Below are 13226 nucleotides of genomic sequence, written 5' to 3' on the forward strand. Positions count from 1 at the left end.
GACATCCGCATGATTTTTACGGATCCATGGATACATGGATCGGATCCACAAAACACATGCGGACGTCTGAATGGAGCCTTACAGGGGGGTGATCAATGACAGGGGGGTGATCAGGGAGTGTATATGGGTGATCACCCGCCTGTCATTGATCACCCCCTGTAAGGCTCCATTCAGACGTCCGCATGTGTTTTGCGGATCCGATCCATGTATCCATGGATCCGTAAAAATCATGCGGACGTCTGAATGGAGCCTTACAGGGGGGTGATCAATGACAGGGGGGTGATCAATGACAGGGGGTGATCAGGGAGTGTATATGGGTGATCACCCCCCTGTAAGGCTCCATTCAGACGTCCGCATGTGTTTTGCGGATCCGATCCATGTATCCATGGATCCGTAAAAATCATGCGGACGTCTGAATGGAGCCTTACAGGGGGGTGATCAATGACAGGGGGGTGATCAATGACAGGGGGTGATCAGGGAGTGTATATGGGTGATCACCCCCCTGTAAGGCTCCATTCAGACGTCCGCATGTGTTTTGCGGATCCGATCCATGTATCCATGGATCCGTAAAAATCATGCGGACGTCTGAATGGAGCCTTACAGGGGGGTGATCAATGACAGGGGGGTGATCAATGACAGGGGGTGATCAGGGAGTGTATATGGGTGATCACCCGCCTGTCATTGATCACCCCCCTGTAAGGCTCCATTTAGACGTCCGTATGCGTTTTGCGGATCCGATCCGTGGATCCGTAAAAATCATACGGACGTCTGAACGGAGCCTGACAGGGGGGTGATCAATGACAGGGCGGTGATCAATGACAGGGGGGTGATCAGGGAGTTTATATGGGGTGATCATGGGTGATCAGGGGTTTATAAGGGGTTAATAAGTGACGGGGGGGTGTAGTGTAGTGTAGTGTGGTGTTTGGTGCGACTGTACTGACCTACCTGAGTCCTCTGGTGGTCGATCCTAACAAAAGGGACCACCAGAGGACCAGGTAGGAGGTATATTAGACGCTGTTATGAAAACAGCGTCTAATATACCTGTTAGGGGTTAAAAAATTCGGATCTCCAGCCTGCCAGCGAACGATCGCCGCTGGCATGCTGGAGATCCACTCGCTTACCTTCCGTTCCTGTGAGCGCGCGCGCCTGTGTGCGCGCGTTCACAGGAAATCTCGCGTCTCGCGAGATGACGCATATATGCGTGACTGTGCGCAGGGCTGCCACCTCCGGAACGCGAATCTGCGTTAGGCGGTCCGGAGGTGGTTAAAATACATTTCATGCGAATTTGAATGTGAAAATGTGTATGCAAATTTTATGCGAATTTTCGCTATCAATAAAATAACGCCTGGAGCTCACGAATTTGCGAATTCTCGAATATATATTCGCCCAAATATTCACAAAATATTGCGAATTTGAATATTGCCCCTGCCGCTCATCACAATTTTGAAGCGCACAAGTTACACAGCAGATCTGGGCCTGGTCAGGTCACTGTCAGCAGAAGACACCGTCTATGGAAAATGTGCACTGGATGTTACTGATATTTTAGGGATGCGCACACTTTACACAGGAGATGTGGCGCAGATAATTTAACTCTCAACAACGGACACTGTCCACGGAAAAAGTGCTCTGGATGTCAGATTTTTTAGGGATGCGCACACTTTAAACAGGAGATGTGGCGCGGATAATTTAACTGTCCGCAGGGGACACAGTCTACGGAAAAAGTGCACTGGATGTCACTGATATTTAAGGGATGCGCACATTTTAAACAGGAGATGTGGCGCGGATAATTTAACTGTCCGCAGGGGACACAGTCTATGGAAAAAGTGCACTGGATGTCACTGATATTTAAGGGATGCGCACATTTTAAACAGGAGATGTGGCGCGGATAATTTAACTGTCCGCGGGGGACACAGTCTATGGAAAAAGTGCACTGGATGTCACTGATATTTAAGGGATGCGCACATTATAAACAGGAGATGTGGCGCGAATAATTTAACTGTCCGCAGGGGACACAGTCTACGGAAAAAGTGCACTGGATGTCACTGATATTTAAGGTATGCGCACATTTTAAACAGGAGATGTGGCACGGATAATTTAACTGTCCGCGGGGGACACAGTCTATGGAAAAAGTGCACTGGATGTGACTGATACTTAAGGGATGCGCACATTTTAAACAGGAGATGTGGCGCGGATAATTCAACTGTCCGCGGGGGACACAGTCTACGGAAAAAGTGCACTGGATGTCACTGATATTTAAGGGATGCGCACACTTTTTAAACAGGAGATGTGGCGCGGATAATTTAACTGTCCGCAGCGGCCTATTACACAGTATTTAGCGCAGGATGCGCTAAAAATATATATTTTTGCTGTCACACACAATAGTCCTTAAAAGGACTTTTGGGTCTCTGAAAAGTTTTTGTATAAAAATCTTCCCATTACGATCTCTACACTGTCTGTCCCTTCCTATGCACAGCTCTCCCTAACACTGAGCAATTTAGCGCAGGTTGCGCTACAAAAATATATTTCTGCTGTCACACACAATAGCCCTTACAAGGACTTTTGGGTCTCTGAAACATTTTTGTACACTTATAATATTCGATTACACTCCCTTCACTCTTTGTCCCTTCCTATCCTCAGATCTCCCTGACTTAGAATGAGCCGAACGTGTCATCGGGTGCTATATAGCACCCGATGACGTGTTACGGACAGCCAATCACTGTAATGCCAGTAGCCAATATGTTGGTGGGCTAGCTCTAACACGAGCTTGTGATACGCCTTGGGCACCACCAGCTGTTCAATATGATCACCCCGTAGCTGGTTTACCTGAAACAGCATCTTCTGATGAACCACAAAATGGGAAAACATTGACTCGGCCCCTAGTTGTTGAGGTTCACTATCAACTATTACAACATTTTCCCAGGCCTGAGATAGTGTTGGGTCTGGTGCTGTGCTGTACCGAAATTTTCCCCGAAGACGTTGAGGTCTGCCAACTCAGGACCCGGCGGCAAATCCTCCACGTCTCCCACCATTATACTCATTGGGGTTGCCTCTCCCTCTTCCACCACAGGGTCGTCCACCTCTACCGCTGGCCCTTTGGTCTCAGGCTCCCAGGGTTCTGGTTTACCCCCTGAGCAAGGCCACTCTACTGGGGTTAGACCTGTCTCATGGGTATCGGTAACTTTTGTATCAGGCCACAGTGCCGGGAAACCCGGGAAGTCTCTCCCAATTATAAGCTAATAATGTTAATTGGTGGTTATGGCCACATCGTGAGTCTACCTGCCAGCCACCGAGGACAGAGACACCAGGGTGGTGGGATAGTCCTTTATGTCTCCATTGATGCACACGACCCCAAATGTTTGGGCAGTATACTCGGCGGGCAGCACCAGGGCAGCTCTTACCAGGGACACTAGACTCCCTGAGTCCAATAGAGCCACCACCAGAGTGTCTCCCACTTCCACCTGGCACAGGTGGCTATTGTCTATAGTCTCGGGGGTACCTGTTGCACACAGCTTCCTGGCATACAATGAGTGGCGGTAGCCATAGTTAGTATACATGGGTTCTCCCCAATGGGGACAGTCAGCCCTTATGTAGACAGGCTCCTGACACCGCCAGCAGACCTTTGGAGCTGGGTCTGCAGGGGGTACATCCCGGGCAGATTTTTCTGGCACCAGCCGCCGGGTCTGGGGTGGATATTTATGGGGTTTGACTGCCCCCTCCCAAAAGAACCCCCCTGTAGATTCCTGGTAGCCTCATAGCGCTCGACCATCTCAAGGGCATTACCAGGAGACACCTGGCCAATCTAGTGCTGGAGAGGGTACGGCAAAGCCCTCCAGAATATATCAGCAAATAGACGATCCAGCATAGCAGTGGAACTCAGCACGTCAGACTGCAGCCATTTTTGCAACCGCTGTAACAGATTATAATACTGAGGTCTCGCGGGTTCAGCTGGTTTAAACTCCCACTGATGCACCCACTGGGCCCGGACCAACACATTCACCCACAGTCTTGCCAGAATCTGACCCTTTACTGTCATGTAATCGGCTGCTTGATCATCCGGTAAGTCGGGTCTGGATGCCAGGAATGGAACGATGACCTCAGCCCAATGATCTCGGGGGTAGCTTCTCCCTCACAGCCAGCTTTTCGAACACCGCCAGATAGGTCTCGACGTCGTCCGAGGCGGTCATCTTGGGGATCACTGCACGGACCGCTTTCTGGGCTTTGTGGACGTTCTGGGATGCTCCTGCCGCTTGTAAAGCCATCACATGCTGCAATAGCAGCTGTTTGGTTTCCTGCTGCTGTTTATTAGCCTCCCACTGCTGAAAGTCAGCCTCCACGAGGGCTTTCACAACAGCCTCTATTTTGTCAAGAGATACAACCGTGCCCGAAAAAACAAACAATTTTCGTCCTTTAGGCCAGCCTCGCTGTGCTTGCCCGCATCTTCCACCAATTGTGTGGATTTGCTCTAGTAGGCAGGTTAGCCTACTAGAATAAACTACTGTTTGTTTTTTACCACTATTCCGGAGTGCAGTCCTACTTCTTCTTTTTTCTATACATATATATATATATATATATATATATATACAGTATATATTGTAGGAAGGTACAAGGGGTCGTCATTGATGGTACTGTAGGTATGTGTCACTGAGGTTCCTGGTCTCAGTGAAGTAAGAGACGGTATTTTCATGTGTAAGCGGCTGCTAATGCTGATTGACTTTTTGCTATTTAGTATGGCTGTAAATAGCTGATAAGGGACGGCTCTTACTGGGAGTAGTCAAAGTGCTGGGTTGGTGACTACGCCCCACGTTCCAGGCCGGGTCTTGGCTTGCATATAAAAAACAGCCAGCACTGTCAGTTGGTGTGGATTACCTCTCTCTGACAGTGGAGCTCTGGAGAACTCTGTGCTGAGGTCTGAAGACCGTATGTCAGGCGTGCAGGTCGACTTAAAGCCTGCAAGTGGACTTTCTGAGGCTGAGCATTCAACTGGGTGTGAACTGACACCCAGGATACCAGGTGTACTTTATTTAGTTTTTCTGTGTATGAACAAGCACCAAGCTTAAAAAGTGAATGTTGTCACTTCCTACAATATATACTGTATATATATATATATATATATATATATATATATATATATATATATATAGAAAAAAGAAGAAATAGGACTGCACTCCGGAATAGTGGTAAAAAACAAACAGTAGTTTATTCACCCATGATATGGCAAGACTTGCCATATCATGGGTGAATAAACTACTGTTTGTTTTTTACCACTATTCCGGAGTGCAGTCCTACTTCTTCTTTTTTCTATACCATTGGGGATTGCCGCTACCCTACGTTGGACCGTGCACCCACACTCTGGCTGGTGCTCCCGCTGGACTTTTCTTCTTTTTATATATATATATATATATACAGTTGCAAGAAAAATTATGTGAACCCTATGGAATTATATGGATTTCTGCACAAATTGGTCATAAAATGTGACCTGATCTTCATCTAAGTCACAACAATAGACAATCACAGTCTGCTTAAACTAATAACACACAAATAATTTAATGTTACCATGTTTTTATTGTACACACCATGTAAACATTCACAGTATAGGTGGAAAAAGTATGTGAACCCTTGGATTTAATAACTGGTTGAACCTCCTTTACAGCAATAACTTCAACCAAACGTTTACTGTAGTTGCAGATCAGACTTGCACAACGGTCAGGAGTAATTCTTGACCATTCTTCTTTACAGAACTGTTTCAGTTCAGCAATATTCTTGGAATGTCTGGCGTGAATCGCTTTCTTGAGGTCATGCCACAGCATCTGAATCGGGTTGAAGTTAGGACTCTGACTGGGCCACTCCAGAAGGCGTATTTTCTTCTGTTTAAGCCATTCTGTTTTATGCTTTGGGTCGTTGTCCTGTTGCAACACCCATCTTCTGTTGAGCTTCAGCTGATGAACAGATGGCCTTAAGTTCTTCTGCAAAATGTCTTGATAAACTTGGGAATTCATTTTTCTTTCGATGATAGCAATCCGTCCAGGCCCTGACGCAGCAAAGAAGCCCCAAACCATAATGCCCCCACCACCATACTTTACAGTTGGGATGAGGTTTTGATGTTGATGTGCTGTGCCTCCTTTTCTCTACACATAGTGTTGTGTGTTTCTTCCAAACAGCTCAACTTTGGTTTCCTCTGTCCACAGAATAGTTTGCCAGTACTGCTGTGGAACATCCAGGTGCTCTTTTGCAAACTGTAAACATGCAGCAATGTTTTTTTTGGACAGCAGTGGCTTCCTCTGTGGTATCCTCCCATGAAATCCATTCTTGTTTAGTGTTTTACATATCGTAGATTCGCTAACAGGGATGTTAGCATATGCCAGAGACTTTAGCTGACACTCTAGGATTCTTCTTCACCTCATTGAGCAGTCTGCGCTGTGCTCTTGCAGTCATCTTTACAGGACGGCCACTCCTAGGGAGAGTAGCAGCAGTGCTGAACTTTCTCCATTTATAGACAATTTTTTTTCTTACCATGGACTGATGAACAGCAAGGCTTTTGGAGATACTTTTATAACCCTTTCAAGTCAACAATTCTTAATCGTAGGTCTTCTGAGAGCTCTTCTGTGCGAAGCATCATTCACATCAGGCAATGCTTCTCGTGAAAATCAGACCCAGAACTGGTGTGTGTTTTTATAGGGCAGGGCAGCTGTAACCAACACCTCCAATCTCATCTCATTGATTGGACTCCAGTTGGCTGACACCTCACTCCAATTAGCTCTTGGAGATGTCATTAGTCTGGGAGTTCACATACTTTTTCCACCTGCACTGTGAATGTTTACACAGTGTGTTCAATAAAAACATGGTAACATTTAATTATTTGTGTGTTATTAGTTTAAGCAGACTGTGATTGTCTATTGTTGTGACTTAGATGAAGATCAGATCACATTTTATGACCGATTTTTGCAGAAATCCATATAATTCCAAAGGGTTCACATACTTTTTCTTGCAACTGTATATATATATATATATATATATATATATATACAGTACAGACCAAAAGTTTGGACACGCCTTCTCATTCAAAGAGTTTTCTTTATTTTCAAGACTATGAAAATTGTAGATTCACACTGAAGGCATCAAAACTATGAATTAACACATGTGGAATTTTAAACATAACAAAAAAGTGTGAAACAACTGAAAATATGTCATATTCTAGGCTCTTCAAAGTAGCCACCTTTTGCTTTGATTACTGCTTTGCACACTCTTGGCATTCTCTTGATGAGCTTCAAGAGGTAGTCACCTGAAATGGTTTTCACTTCAAAGGTGTGCCTTGTCAGGTTTAATAAGTGCATGATTGGGCTCCGATATCTTCCTGACAGGAATATATTGGCAAAAGTCTCAGCTTTTAATATCTGCATTTATGACTAGCCAGTATAGTCAGTGGCATATCCGTTTGGTGCATTTCTTCTGTGATTTATTAATAAGTGGGATTTCTTGCCTTATAAATGGGGTTGGGACCATCAGCTGCATTGTGGAGAAGTTAGGTGGATACACAGCTGATAGTCCTACTGAATAGACTGTTAGAATTTGTATTATGTTAAGAAAAAAGCAGCTAAGTAAAGAAAAATGAGTGGCCATTATTACTTTAAGAAATGAAGGTCAGTCAGTCCAAAAAATTGGGAAAACTTTGAAAGTGTCCCGAAGTGCAGTCACAAAAACCATCAAGTGCTACAAAGAAATTGGCTCACATGCGGACCTCCCCAGGAAAGGAAGACCAAGAGTCACCTCTGCTGCGGAGGATAAGTTTATCCGAATCACCAGCCTCAGAAATCGCAGGTTAACAGCAGCTCAGATTAGAGACCAGGTCAATGCCACACAGAGTTCTAGCAGCAGAAACATCTCTAGAACAACTGTTAAGAGGAGACTGTGTGAATCAGGCCTTCATGGTAGAATATCTGCTAGGAAACCACTGCTAAGGACAGGCAACAAGCAGAAGAGACTTGTTTGGGCTAAAGAACACAAGGAATGGACATTAGACCAGTGGAAATCTGTGCTTTGGTCTGATGAGTCCAAATTTGAGATCTTTGGTTCCAACCACCGTGTCTTTGTGCGACGCAGAAAAGGTGAAGGGATGGACTCTACATGCATGGTTCCCACCGTGAAGCATGGAGGAGGAGGTGTGACGGTGTGGGGGTGCTTTTCTGGTGACACTATTGGGGATTTATTCAAAATTGAAGGCATACTGAACCAGCATGGCTACCACAGCATCTTGCAGCGGCATGCTATTCCATCCGGTTTGCATTTAGTTGGACCATCATTTATTTTTCAACAGGACAATGACCCCAAACACACCTCCAGGCTGTGTAAGGGCTATTTGACCATGAAGGAGAGTGATGGGGTGCTGCGCCAGATGACCTGGCCTCCACAGTTCCCGGACCTGAACCTAATCGAGATGATTTGGGGTGAGCTGGACCGCAGAGTGAAGGCAAAAGGGCCAACAAGTGCTAAGCATTAGTGTTGATCACGAATATTCGAATTGCGAATTTTAATCGCGAATATCGGCACTTCGAGAATTCGCGAATATTTTGAATATCGTAAAATATAGTCGTAATTCGCGAATATTAGATTTTTTTAAAAATACAAGTTTATGCAAATTTTTATGCGGAAATATTTATGTGAATTTTGTGCGAATTTTCGCAATCAAGAAAATAATGCCTGGAGATCACGAATTTGCGAATTCTCGAATATATGGCAAATATTCGTCCAAATATTCACGAAATATCACGAATTCGAATATTGCCCCTGCCGCTATCACTACTAAGCATCTCTGGGAACTCCTTCAAGACTGTTGGAAGACCATTTTAGGTGACTACCTCTTGAAGCTCATCAAGAGAATGCCAAGAGTGTGCAAAGCAGTAATCAAAGCAAAAGGTAGCTACTTTGAAGAACCTAGAATATGACATATTTTCGGTTGTTTCACACTTTTTTGTTATGTATATAATTCCACATGTGTTAATTCATAGTTTTGATGCCTTCAGTGTGAATCTACAATTTTCATAGTCATGAAAATAAAGAAAACTCTTTGAATGAGAAGGTGTGTCCAAACTTTTGGTCTGTACTGTATATATATATATATATATATATATATATATATATAAATAATACAAATTAAACTATACATGCATGTAATATATCAACCAAAAATTGTAACCAATATAAAACTTGTGTATTTTCACTGGGGAAAAGAATAAAAAATTATATCATGAAGAGGAAATAAAGAATATATAAACTAACTGTTACAAAAAACAAACAAAGTCCGTCTATAATATGTCAAAGAACATGTAAAGTAGTGTAGGGACCCATGGTTGAAAAAGAGTAGCTTCTAAGGCGTCTTCTAGTATATCCATAACCACAACTCTGTGGCATAATTCCCAAGTGCTAAATTGCTTCCGTCCAATCCGAAACGTGTATCCACCCTTAAAGTGCAAATATGCTTGTGTCTCCAATCCAAATGCATATCCAACTACAAAGTGCTGAATAATAATGATAAACCCAAAAAACAAAATGCAAAGACAAACAAGTTAAAAAAAATTATGAATATAATAATTTAAAAATCATTGTGCATAATGTCCAGTGAAAGTGAGTTCCTCATTCAAACCAAAAGGTGTAAGAGAATCCAGGTTGAAAATCCACCTGGAATCAGAGCTAAGTAATTGTTGTAATACAGGTGCTCCCCTAATATTGCTACGGATCAAATCCAAGCCAACAATCCTCAAACCACTGCACCTAACTCCATGATGTTCCAAAAAAATGAGAAGCAACCGATGTCAGAGGTTTTACTTTACTGAGCTTTTCACGTCATGCCAAACCGATATTAGAGAGATGTTTCTGTGCCCTCTTACGTAATTCCTGTGTTGTTTGTCCTACATACATCTTCCCACAAGGGCACAATAAAGCATATACCACATTTCTGGAGTGACAGTCCATATGATTTATCAGAATTATATTCTTCTGATTGCTCAAATTTAGGGATGAGCGAACCCGAACTGTATAGTTCGGGTTCATACCGAATTTTGGGGTGTCCGTGAGACGGACCCGAACCCGGACATTTTCGTAAAAGTCCGGGTTCGGGTTCAGTGTTCGTCGCTTTCTTGGCGCTTTTGTGACGCTTTCTTGGCGCTTTTTGAAAGGCTGCAAAGCAGCCAATCAACAAGCTTCATACTACTTGCCCCAAGAGGCCGTCACAGCCATGCCTACTATTGGCATGGCTGTGATTGGCCAGAGCACCATGTGACCCAGCCTCTATTTAAGCTGGAGTAACATAGCGCCGCCCGTCACTCTGCTCTGATTAGCGTAGGGAGAGGTTGCGGCTGCGACAGTAGGGCGAGATTAGGCTGATTAACTCCTCCAAAGGACTTGATTAATTGATCGATCTGCAGCTGTGGATCATTGAGCTGCTGATACTCAATTGCTCACTGTTTTTAGGCTGCCCAGACCGTTTGTCAGTCATTTTTTTCTGGGGTGATCGGCGGCCATTTTGTGTCTTGTGGTGCGCCAGCACAAGCTGCGACCAAGTGCATTTAACCCTCAATGGTGTGGTTGTTTTTTGGCTAAAGCCTACATCAGGGTGAAGCTGTCACACCAAGTGCATTTAACCAGCAATAGTCTGTTTATTTTTTGGCCATATACTACATCAGGGGCAAGCTGCGCCCGTCACCAAGTGCATTTAACCCTCAGTAGTGTGGTTGGTCAAGCTGTCACACCAAGTGCATTTAACCAGCAATAGTCTGTTCATTTTTTGGCCATACACTACATCAGGGGCAAGCTGCGCCTGTCACCAAGTGCATTTAACCCTCAGTAGTGTGGTTGGTCAAGCTGTCACACCAAGTGCATTTAACCAGCAATAGTGTGGATATTTTTTGGCCATATCCCAGTCTAATTCTGTCAGTAAATCCATACCGGTCACCCAGCGCCTAAATACTAGGCCTCAAATTTATATCCCGCTAAATCTGTCGTTACCGCTGTACTGTTCTGGCTGGGCAAGTTATTTAGTGTCCGTCAAAGCACATTTTTTGTTCTGGGTTGAAAAACAATTCCCAATTTAGCAATTTCCTAATTTAGTGGTTTCTGCTGTATCAGAGCTATTTGAAATCTATCCCTAAAAGGGTATATAATATTCAAGGTGCACATAGGGTCATTCAGAATAACTTCACACACACACGCTACTGTGCATTTCCAAGTCTAATTCTGTCAGTAAATCCATACCGGTCACCCAGCGCCTAAATACTAGGCCTCAAATTTATATCCCACTAAATCTGTCGTTACCGCTGTACTGTTCTGGCTGGGCAAGTTATTTAGTGTCCGTCAAAGCACATTTTTTGTTCTGGGTTGAAATACAATTCCCAATTTAGCAATTTCATAATTTAGTGGTTTCTGCTGTATCAGAGCTATTTGAAATCTATCCCTAAAAGGGTATATAATATTCAAGGTGCACATAGGGTCATTCAGAATAACTTCACACACACGCTACTGTGCATTTCCAAGTCTAATTCTGTCAGTAAATCTATACCGGTCACCCAGCGCCTAAATACTAGGCCTCAAATTTATATTCAGCTGAGTTTGAATACAATACATTGGGCCAAATAATATTTTTGTTGTTGTGGTGAACGATAACAATGAGGAAAACATCTAGTAAGGGACGCGGACGCGGACATGGTCGTGGTGGTGTTAGTGGACCCTCTGGTGCTGGGAGAGGACGTGGCCGTTCTGCCACATCCACACGTCCTAGTGTACCAACTACCTCAGGTCCCAGTAGCCGCCAGAATTTACAGCGATATATGGTGGGGCCCAATGCCGTTCTAAGGATGGTAAGGCCTGAGCAGGTACAGGCATTAGTCAATTGGGTGGCCGACAGTGGATCCTGCACGTTCACATTATCTCCCACCCAGTCTTCTGCAGAAAGCGCACAGATGGCGCCTGAAAACCAACCCCATCAGTCTGTCACATCACCCCCATGCATACCAGGGAAACTGTCTCAGCCTCAAGTCTCTTATGCTGTTTGAAGACTCCGCTGGCAGGGTTTCCCAAGGGCATCCACCTAGCCCTTCCCCAGCGGTGAAAGACATAGAATGCACTGACGCACAACCACTTATGTTTCCTGATGATGAGGACATGGGAATACCACCTCAGCATGTCTCTGATGATTACGAAACACAGGTGCCAACTGCTGCGTCTTTCTGCAGTGTGCAGACTGAACAGGAGGTCAGAGATCAAGACTGGGTGGAAGACGATGCAGGGGACGATGAGGTCCTAGACCCCACATGGAATGAAGGTCGTGCCACTGACTTTCACAGTTCGGAGGAAGAGGCAGTGGTGAGACCGAGCCAACAGCGTAGCAAAAGAGGGAGCAGTGGGCAAAAGCAGAACACCCGCCGCCAAGAGACTCCGCCTGCTACTGACCGCCGCCATCTGGGACCGAGCACCCCAAAGGCAGCTTCAAGGAGTTCCCTAGCATGGCACTTCTTCAAACAATGTGCTGACGACAAGACCCAAGTGGTTTGCACGCTGTCCCATCAGAGCCTGAAGCGAGGCATTAACGTTCTGAACCTGAGCACAACCTGCATGACCAGGCACCTGCATGCAAAGCATGAACTGCAGTGGAGTAAACACCTTAAAACCAAGGAAGTCACTCAGGCTCCCCCTGCTACCTCTTCTGCTGCTGCCGCCTCGGCCTCTTCTGCTGCTGCCGCCTCGGCCTCTTCCTCTGCCTCTGGAGGAACGTTGGCACCTGCCGCCCAGCAAACAGGGGATGTACCACCAACACCACCACCACCTCCGTCACCAAGCATCTCAACCATGTCACACGGCAGCGTTCAGCTCTCTATCTCACAAACATTTGAGAGAAAGCGTAAATTCCCACCTAGCCACCCTCGATCCCTGGCCCTGAATGCCAGCATTTCTAAACTACTGGCCTATGAAATGCTGTCATTTAGGCTGGTGGACACAGACAGCTTCAAACAGCTCATGTCGCTTGCTGTCCCACAGTATGTTGTTCCCAGCCAGCACTACTTCTCCAAGAGAGCCGTGCCTTCCCTGCACAACCAAGTATCCGATAAAATCAAGTGTGCACTGCGCAACGCCATCTGTGGCAAGGTCCACCTAACCACAGATACGTGGACCAGTAAGCACGGCCAGGGACGCTATATCTCCCTAACTGCACACTGGGTAAATGTAGTGGCAGCTGGGCC

Source organism: Bufo gargarizans, chromosome 9 (assembly GCF_014858855.1).
Source record: "Bufo gargarizans isolate SCDJY-AF-19 chromosome 9, ASM1485885v1, whole genome shotgun sequence".
NCBI classification, from domain to species: Eukaryota; Metazoa; Chordata; class Amphibia; order Anura; family Bufonidae; genus Bufo; species Bufo gargarizans.